We start from the raw sequence: 9,907 nt of genomic DNA on the forward strand, positions 1-9,907 counted from the left end.
CGTTACGTGGCTGCACGTAAACACCTTTCTTCTTATTAACACCTTTCCAGAGCTGTGCCACTACTTCCCAAGCCTTTCAAGTATTACCCGAAGCAGGGCGTCAGGTAACTGTGCCCGGGAACTGGCAGCAGGTGTCTGTGAGGAGAGCTCGGGACAGCCTCAAGCTCTCTTCACAGACACCTGCTCCTCACAGACACACAGCCGGTTCCGGCTGCCTCAGTAACGGACCCACAGCTGGCAAAGCTGGTGGTGCCTCTGTGAAAACATGTTTAAGAAAGGGAAAAATGCTGCCCAGCAGTGAGGAATGAGGGGAAAAAGTGTGAGAAACAGTCCTGTGACACTGAGGACAGAGGAGGAGGAGGGGGGAGGCACTCCAGGTGCTGGAGCAGGGATGGCCTGCAGGCCCAGGGAGACCACGCAGGAGCAGGGTTATCCTGAAGGACTGCAGCCCGTGGAAGGACCCACGCCATGGCAAGGGAAAAGTGCGAGGAGGAGCAGAGAGGAGCTGTTACAGACTGACTACAGCCTGCTGTTCCCCATCCCCCTGCACTGCTTCAGGGGGGACAGGTAGAGGAATTGGGGGTGAAGGTGTGAGGCTGAGCCCAGGAAAAAAGGGCGGGCGGGGGGGGGGGCGGGGAAGGCGTTGTTTTGTCTTTGTTTCTCACTATCCAAATCTGTTTCAATTGGCAATAAATTAATTTCCCCAAATTGAGTCTTCTTTTGCCTGTGACAGTAATTGGTAAGTGATCTCCCTGTTTTTATCGCAACCATGAACTTTTCCATCTTATGTTCTCCCTGATCCTGTTGAGGAGGGGGAATGAGAGAGCAGTCATCTGGCTGTCAGGCAGCTGGCCAGTCAACCTACCACAAGTACTAAGTACTATTTAAATTTCAAGCATTCGGAGGTGTGTGGAGTAATCATCTAGCAAGCTTAACATGTGTCAGTCCTATTGCACATTCCAGGTGAGAGACTGAGTACTTTACACATGGCTCAGCCCTGCTCCTCCCAGAGAGGTAAGCGATTGGTCCTGTTCAGCACACAGGGACACTGAGAGGGAAAAAAGCATTTCCATCTGCATCTCTGGTGGAGACATGTTTGCAGTGCTGACAGGGCCTTTGGAGACCAGGACCCCACACAGCGGCATGGGGAAGGAGGGATTCCCAATGGACATGCTGCCCTGCTGACTCAGCAGCTCCACGCAAGGCTGGGGTGTCACTGGAAGTCAGCACAGGGCTTCACCGCCTACCTGCTCCCTTTTATGCTCAGCAAGAGAGCACAAAGGTACTTCAGGTTCACATTTCTGTGTTCAATGTGCTCCTCAAGACCACAGGAAATAGCACTTTTAAAAGTAGGGCTTGGGGGGGGGCGTGTGTCTTTTCTTTTTTTCTCTTTTCTTTTTTTCATGGAGGAAGTTAGAAGTAAAGAATGAAAGGAGTAAAAGTGGGTAAAGAAAGACTGAATTTCCAAACCAATTACGTGAAGCGTACTTCTAACGGGTAATTCAATGGTTTACACATCCTAAGAGCAAAAGCAAAGTGTTCAGCAGTGGTACCAAACTTGCAAAGGGTACAGATCACTAGAAAACAGTTCCAAGAAAGAAAAGGAGAGCAATTTGGTCACAAGAGGTCAAACTTCCCCAAAAGGCTGTACAAAGAAGCCACACTTGCTGTCTAAGTGAGGTTCCTGGAGAGTCAATGATTTAAGGCAATAAACATTAATTTCTCTAAGCTGTGTCCCTCGTACATACATATTCTCTCTCTCCAGAGGGCTTGGTGTGCCGATTCGACCTGGCTGTGGGCTGGTGGAGGGGGGAGACTCATCACCATCACCATTTCCTTATGCACTTTCGATGCTGGTCATAACCTCAACATGAGCACCGTGGAGAAATTGGCAAGCTTTTCTTCACAGTGTCCTATAAAGTTAGGTGCTACGCATGGTTTACAGGCAATGAGCTGAAACACCGAGAAACAAAAGTGCTGCTACCAAGTGCAAATTTTAGGATTTTTTTTCAAAGAATTCAGTGGTTGTGCGGCTTTTGCATTCAGCCCCAACAGTCCCAAACAGCAATCTTGAGCATGGCAGCCTTGAAGTCTGCCAGCGTGTCCCCATGTTCTCTTACTTCATCTCCTCAGTGTATGTTCCAGCTCCCTCCAAGCAACAGGGCTGTATTTTTGTTTACTTGTTTACTTTGTTTGCATGAAGACAAAGGGGGCGGGGGGAACAATTCTGGCTGAAATGGTGGTTAGACCTTTCAGGCCAGGGTCCCGCAGGAGAGAGGGATCAGCACATGGAGGCAGAAGCTCCCAGTGCCCAGTGCCACCTGTGGCCACCACCAGCCCTCAGCAAAGAGCCTGGTGCCAGCAGGGATGGGTGCTGTTCATTGCCCTGTTCCCTGCCAGGACAGGTGTGCCCCTGCCCCTCAGTGCAAGGTCCCAAGCCCATTTTCAGGTTCCCTTATGCTTTCTGTTTCTCTCCTCAGCCTGTCTGATGAGCTAACAAAGTAGGAATTACAAAACCCACAGAAATTACAAGACCCACAGGATGCCTTCTGCTACCCTGCACCTAGAAACCTTTCTAATGACATTTCCTAGCATAAGAGGAAGGGGGGGAGGGAGAGGGGAGTTCTGTGGCATCGTTTTCCTTGGCCTCCTAAGCGGACTCGATGCCACTAGCCATCACTGCAGTGATAAACATTGGGGGAGGCACTGGGGATAGGCTCCCCCAGGCTTTTACCCAGGTTGGGGAACCATCTCTGTATCTTTTCCGTCCTGTGTACACTCTGGGAGCAAGGACCACTCAGAGCAGCAAGTTACGTTAGCATTGAAATGAAAGTCACACATCTCAAGGCACAGCGCACAGCACTGGTACTTCTCTTGTAGCACTGCATAGACGATCCTGCCAGGTCTGAAACATCTTTATTCGGTGACTGGGAGGGCACTAGATACAGTGACTTACATGGATGCATAGACTGACAGATGGCTCACACCATGTCTGGCCACTGAACTCCCCCCTGTGCAGAATAAAATGCATATGATGACAAAATAAACACTTCAAGGGCAGGGATACAGTACCTATGGGTGGTTCGAGCTGGATCAAGAACTTGTCATCCTCTTCTCTCCTTCAACAGCCTTGCCTGAGTCACATCCTCCAGCCCAGCAAGCAGGGTCTCCTCAGGATGCGATTGGGGATTTTCGAGCAAACCTTCAAAACTATTGCTCCCTACCCTCACTGCAAACTCGCACACTAGGGTGGCAGAGGAGCCCTCGCAAAGCTCCTGACTTGAGTCCTTAGCAGCTCAGATAAACAAGCAAGCACAGCTGCAAGCAGGAGGCAGAAACGCCCCTCCACCCCAAACTTCAAAGGCTCTGACAACAATATCATGTTTGCTATGGCCCCAGCTCTGCTAACAGACAGTAGCTGGCTAAGCCACAATAACTCCCTGCCACATGCAACCTTAAATTAGCTCTCAGCAGCAAAGCAGTGCACACGCACAGCTGCACGCAGCCTGGCAGGACCGTTCAATGGCTAGGACATGCAGTACCAATTTCAGAACACAACAGCGAGGAACATTGCAAAGGCTGCAGGAGCACACTTCTGCTGCTTATTTAAAAACTAGCCAGCCAACCCGCCCTTGCTCAGACTAAGTGCCACAATGGGATTTGTCTACTGAATATGATGAATTTCTCCCGGTCCTTCCCTTTTGAAACCAAGGAGGGAATTAGAGAAAATTACATCTTCTTTTGTTGCTAGAGCATTTCTGATCTTCCATGGTTTGGATTTCTCTTTCAGGACTTTAATGAAAGCCAAATCTGGATACCTGTTCTCCGTACAGGAACCTTAGCATGGAGCACAGATAAAGAGAATGGTAGCAAGCCACTCTGTCAGCATGTCCTTCGGAGCCTGTGCTGAGGTTGGGCAGCTTGTACCAGTTTTTTGTTGACCCTGTGATAGCTGAGAATTGCACCAGTCATAAAGAGATTGCACCCTGCTTAGGGAATTTCATGTTCATCACACCTCCAGCATGAACAGCTAGCTTGTAGACTGTTCCAATTAGGAGAGACAAATATCCCTCTCCGATGCCTTTTTCTGAAATCTTTTGCCTCTGTGTTGACATAAACCTCACTAGCAACACCAGGAGAAAATGCATGTCCCCAGCACAGGGCTCAGGAGAGCACACAGTCCAGTTTTGATAGTCCTTCAGATGGCTCAAAAGGCCAGCTAATCCCCTGGCCGGTGCAGGTTTCCAACCTGAACATCCCAGGGAATTAGCTGACCAGCAGGTTTTCACTCCCCAAGAATGACTTGACAAAGGGGAACTGGAGGAATCCTCAACGATGAAAGGAAACTGAGCAAGGGGACTTTTTCAGCTGTTGTTGAAGGAAACTGATTGTGAAGTATGGGAAAAAGAGAGATGTAAAATCTCTGTGATGGTTTGTAAGTGGGGGAGAAAAGTTGATTCTCTGTAGAGAGGGCTGAGTCATACAAACCGTGCTGAGGAATGGTGAGACAACTGAGGCAGAGGAAAGCACATTGGTGTTTGTTAATCCACCTAGAATTTTTTGTCTCTTTGCTACCCAGAGTAAGGAGCAGTTTATTTTCAAAAAAACATGAGTCTTCACAACAGAAAGCCTATAGGCCTGTTCGCATGACTGCCGATGTCCTAGGAGGGGTAACCGGCCAGACCAGTGCCTACTGGTAGGATCCTAAAGCAGCATTGCTGGTCACACCGCAGGCAGAGGCCAGGAAACTCAGCATCTCTTCACACCTCCATCTGGCAGAAGACACCGTTGCAGACGCTGCCAGCAGTCTCCTGCACCACAGCCTACAGTCTCCTGTGTCAGGGCTTTGGTCATGTGCAGGGAACAGAACATTTGACTCTGTTACCCCGAGAGATGAATCAGCAACAAGTTGTCAAGCTTTTCTTCTTCTCTCTCTCTCTTTTTTTTAAATTAAAATCAACAAGAAATTAACATGCAACTCGCCTCACCTTGCATCAAAACTCCCCCTCCCTCTTTACTCACCTCATCCTCTCTTTTGCGTTAAACCTCAGTCACTTAGTCATGCCTAAAATTACTTTTGTAACCATGATGTAATATGCCCACCCGTCAGAGTACTAGAAAAATAACAGCAATATTTAAGTTTACCTCCCTTCCTTCCCTTTTTCTCCCCTCTCAAGCCACTAGACAATGCTCCTTCCCAACGTGGTAAAACTTTGGCAGAGTCTTTACAGCTCCATGGGCTGAAAGAAGTAACCCCACAAGACATTGTAACAGAAACTTAGAAAGCCCAAGGCTGGCTTCAGGTAAATGAATAAGAAAAAAAAAATCCCAAACAAACAACAACAACAACAAAGCCACCAAAAACAACCAAAGCAACAACGAAACTTGTCAGATCAATTAAAAGGTTGCTGTCTGAACTCACAGGAATTGAGTGGCTTCAGATATATCAGTTCTTCCATTCTTACTCATGCTCTCTCTTCTCCCTGGGAGGGCTACAGAAACAGTCATATATAACACATCTCAACAGTATATAACACATCTCAACAGTGACAGTTCCAGACAACTACAACAAGTAAGCTGTGAGGTTTCTGAGCCAAGATGTGTATCCAAGCAAGCCTGCCAAGAGCCGGTCCACGTTGTGGCTCCATTTCTTGTCTCTGACACCCTGATGCCTCAGCACATGCCAGGGATAAGCTGGATATCAGCAACTGCTCCTGCTTTTGCATTACAGGTGCCCTTCAGGCCTTGGCTGTGCACCAGTCACCTTCCTCCCCATCATGAGTGACCATGGACTGGTAAAGAGTCAGGACACATGGATGCAATATGCAGTATTGATATGAGGGATGCTGGCCATAGCTGTCCAGGGGATATTTCTCCCTCTCTGACCAGGGTTTCTCCACTGGGGAAAGCAGAGCTGCACCAGGCACTGGCAGGGCTGTTTGCCAGCACACTACCTCCCATCTCTACAGATCTGTGAGAAACAGCACCCACCGCACAGCAGCACCCATCGCACACCAGCCCTGCTCATTGCTCATGCTGCCTCACTCTCTGCTTATACTCTTGTCCTTCAGAGCTCACTGGGCACACCTTTGCTTCCACTGCACTTTTGCTGTAGAAGAAGCGATGACCCTATCCATACAGTCTTTTCTGTAATACAGTCCCTTCCACCACCTTGGTTACTGTACATACTGAACCTACCCAAAGTTTTTAAGACACTAGCAGGCTGCCATCCCCTTTCCTCCACCAGGGCAGGTAAATAGGATGCAGCATCTGATACACATCAACCACAAAAGAGGCCATATCTCTATCAAGCAGCTCGGTGTGCTCGGCCACATAGCAGCCCAAATGTTTCTATGTCATGCAGAGCCCTGATATGGCCAGCTGCACACTCAAACACACAGACATCTCCTGGAAAGGGTTCAGCTGACCATGAGAGCTGTCTTTGTGCCTGCAATGTGCCTGCTGGCTCAGCACTGGCCAGGTCCCTCACACTGGATCACGTAGGGAAGCATGCCTGTGCCTAGGAAGAAAGGACGTGAACCCCACAAGACCCCCAGGCAGCGGGAGCAGACCAGAAACCTCTTATCAGGAGATGATCTGGGCTTGTCACTTCATGTCAGACATGTTCTCTGCAGAGGACAGTCTCTCTGGAGCCCTGTTAAATGGTGCCCAAACCCTGGGGTACCTCCACACATGGCCCAGGCTGCTCCATCAGGAGAGAGGAGGTCAGCTCAGACCACTGCAATCCAGAAACATGACCTGCAGGGAGGAGTCCCTTATTATCCTCAAGACAGAAAAAACCCAAACATCACAATGGCCAGCCCTGCTGATGGACCTGGGATATCCTTTCTAGTGCAGACACCCTTCCCTTGCTGGGAAGGAAACAAAATACTTGATAATTTCAAAATAAATTTCAATAATTTGAATAATTGTTTTAAATAATTTTAAACATAGTCCAAGAGCTATTAATAATGTCAGCATTAAATATTCATTAAGTATTTAATGGTAACAATAAGCAAGTGTTTCACTAAATGAACAGCTCATTAGCTAGATAAACAGATGACTTTAATAAAGCCACTGTGGCCCAAGCAGTCTATGATTTAACTCCATGCGGTTTGAAATTGTAGAATACTGTCATGACCTTACTTCGAATCTTTAATCAGAGCCCACAAGCTAAGTAGTGGATTTGCTCTGGGCAGTTTAGAGTGATATTTGAGGAATGGATCACAACGCAGAAACATGTCTTTCTGGCAGTCGTGCCGCTGACTCAATAGTCACAGCTGCTCTCTGACTCAGGAGCAAGCCTAGCAGCACCTAGCTTTATCCTGTAAGAATAAGCCAGCTCTCTCCACCTCAGGAGATCCCAGCACTATTTATAACATGACTGTCCACCCCACTGTGCCACTGTCTCTGAAACGTGCAGGTCTGTGTTGCCTTTAGCATTTCAGATAAAAAGACTAACAGATCCTTGCCCCCCTCCTGATGTGCAGCAATAGCAACTGCCACATCCTGCCCGAGAGCTGACTACATTCACAGTCTAGATGAGCTACTGTGTGCTGACTTACAGAAACCTTTGGGAGCTTTCCAGCCCTTCACCAATACAGTACTAGCAGAGAGCATAACCTCAGCGTGAGTTTCCTCTGGGCACTGAATGCCCTGTCTCTCTCCAAGCTGCTTGCCAGTAAAGAAAGGAAGCATGCAATGTGCTCAGCTAGTTTTGCTACAGAAATAGCTGCAAGCTTGCGGGCATGTGTACATACAGATGCCCACTCCCCACCTGGATGCCTGGTCACCGGGAAAGCAACACAGCACAAACAGCAATCAGAAGAGGACAGCAACTTCCAGCCTTTCCTGGCAGGGTCTGGATCCAGCACCTCCACCCCTGTGCTATGTGGTTTGCCCCTCTGATACTAGGAGGGGGTGGGGACAGTAAGAAAGCATCAATCAAGCAAAAAGGTCCCTAAACTTTGACCTTTTGAGGCCTTTTCCATCCTGAGAAATGCAGTGGAAATATCTGAGTGCAGCAACAGCTGTGTGAGCATAGAGGTGAAGTATTCACTTCATGCTGGCCACACCAGTAGCCAGTCCACTTCTAAGTTTCAGAAGAAATAGGTTTCCCTGAAGCAAGCAACAGCAAACCACAGGCCACACACCACTGAGCCAAGAGCAGCACCGTGGAAAAGGAAATAAATGCTGCAGGCTGCTGAAGAGCCACTGTTCACTGTGACCAACATCAGAGCTGCAAGAAGGCTGGACCACAGGCAAAGGGCGGAGGTGTTGCCCTCCATATCAAGAAATGGATAGAGCTGTTCCTGAAGAATAGCCATAAGCAGGTCGAAAGCTTATGGGTAAGAATTAGAGACCAAGGCAACAAAGGGAACCTTGTGGTTGATGTCTACTACAGGCCACCTGATCAAGGAGAGCCTACTGATGAAGCCGTCTTCCTCCAGCTACAGGAGGCTTCACGCTTGCAAGCTCTTGTCCTACTGGGGGTCTTCAGCCACCCCGACATCTGCTGGAAAAGTAGCACGGCAAGCTGTAGGCAATCCAGGAGACTCCTGGAGGGCATTGAGGATAACTTCTTAACCCAGGTAATAGACACCCCTACCTGAGGGGATGCAATACTGGACCTGATGGTCACCAATGCAAGTGAGCTCATCAATGACATCAAGATTGGAGGCAGCCTGGGCTGCAGCGATCACTCATTGGTGGAGTTCACAGTCCTGAGGGATATGGGACAGGCGAGGAGTTTAGTCAGGACACTAAATTTTAGGAAAGAAAACTTCCAGCTCTTCAAGGAGTTAGTCAGTAGGACCCCCTGGGAAACAGTCCTCAGGGACAGGGGAGCAGAACAGAGCTGGCAGATCTTTAAGGATGCTTTCCATAAAGCGCAAGAGCTCTCAGTCCCCAGATGTAGGAAATCAGGCACAGAAGGGAAGAGACCAGCATGGCTGAGTCAAGACATGCTGGTCAAACTAAAGAGCAAGAGGGAACTGCACAGGCAGCGGAAGCAGGGACAGGTAACCTGGGAAGAGTATGGGCACGCTGCCTGCTTGCGTAGGGATGGGGTCAGGAAGGCCAAGGCGCAGCTGGAGCTGAACCTGGCGAGGGATGCAAAGAATAACAAGAGGGCTTCTACAGGTATATCAACCAGAAAACGAAAGTTAAAGAAAGTGTACCTCCACTGATGAACAAGAATGGTGACCTAGTATCAACAGACGAGGAGAAGGCTGAGGTATTCAACTTTTTTGCTTCAGTCCTCTCTGGCAACCACTCTCCTCACCCCTCCCGAGTCAATGGACAACATGTTGGGGACCAGGGAGGTAAAGCCCCTCCCACTGTAAGGGAAGATCAGGTTCATGACCACCTGAGGAACCTGAACATATGTAAGTCTATGGGACCTGATAAGGTGCATCGCAGAGTCCTGAGGGAATTGGCTGATGTAGCTGCCAAGCCATTCTCCATGATATTTGAAAAGTCATGGCAGTCAAGTTAAGTTCCCTGGTGACTGGAAGAAGGGAAACATTGTGCCCATCTTTACAAAGGGTAGAAAGGAAGACCCTGGGAACTACCGACCTGTCAGACTCACCTCTGTGCCTAGGAAGATCATGGAACAGATCCTCGTAGAAGCTATGCTAAAGCACATGGGGGACAGGGAGGTGATTCGAGACAGCCAACATGGCTTCACCAAGGACAAGTCCTGCCTGACCAACCTAGTGGCTTTCTATGAGGGAATTACCACATCAGTGGACAAGGGAAAAGCAATGGATGTCATCTGTCTGGACTTCTGTAAAGCCTTTGACACGGTCCCCCACAACATCCTTCTCTCTAAATTGGAGAGATACGGATTTGATAGGTGGACTGTTCAGTGGATAACGAATTGGTTGGATGGTCGCATCCAGAGGGC

This window comes from Ciconia boyciana, chromosome 7 (genome assembly GCF_034638445.1).
Source record: "Ciconia boyciana chromosome 7, ASM3463844v1, whole genome shotgun sequence".
Lineage (NCBI taxonomy): Eukaryota > Metazoa > Chordata > Aves > Ciconiiformes > Ciconiidae > Ciconia > Ciconia boyciana.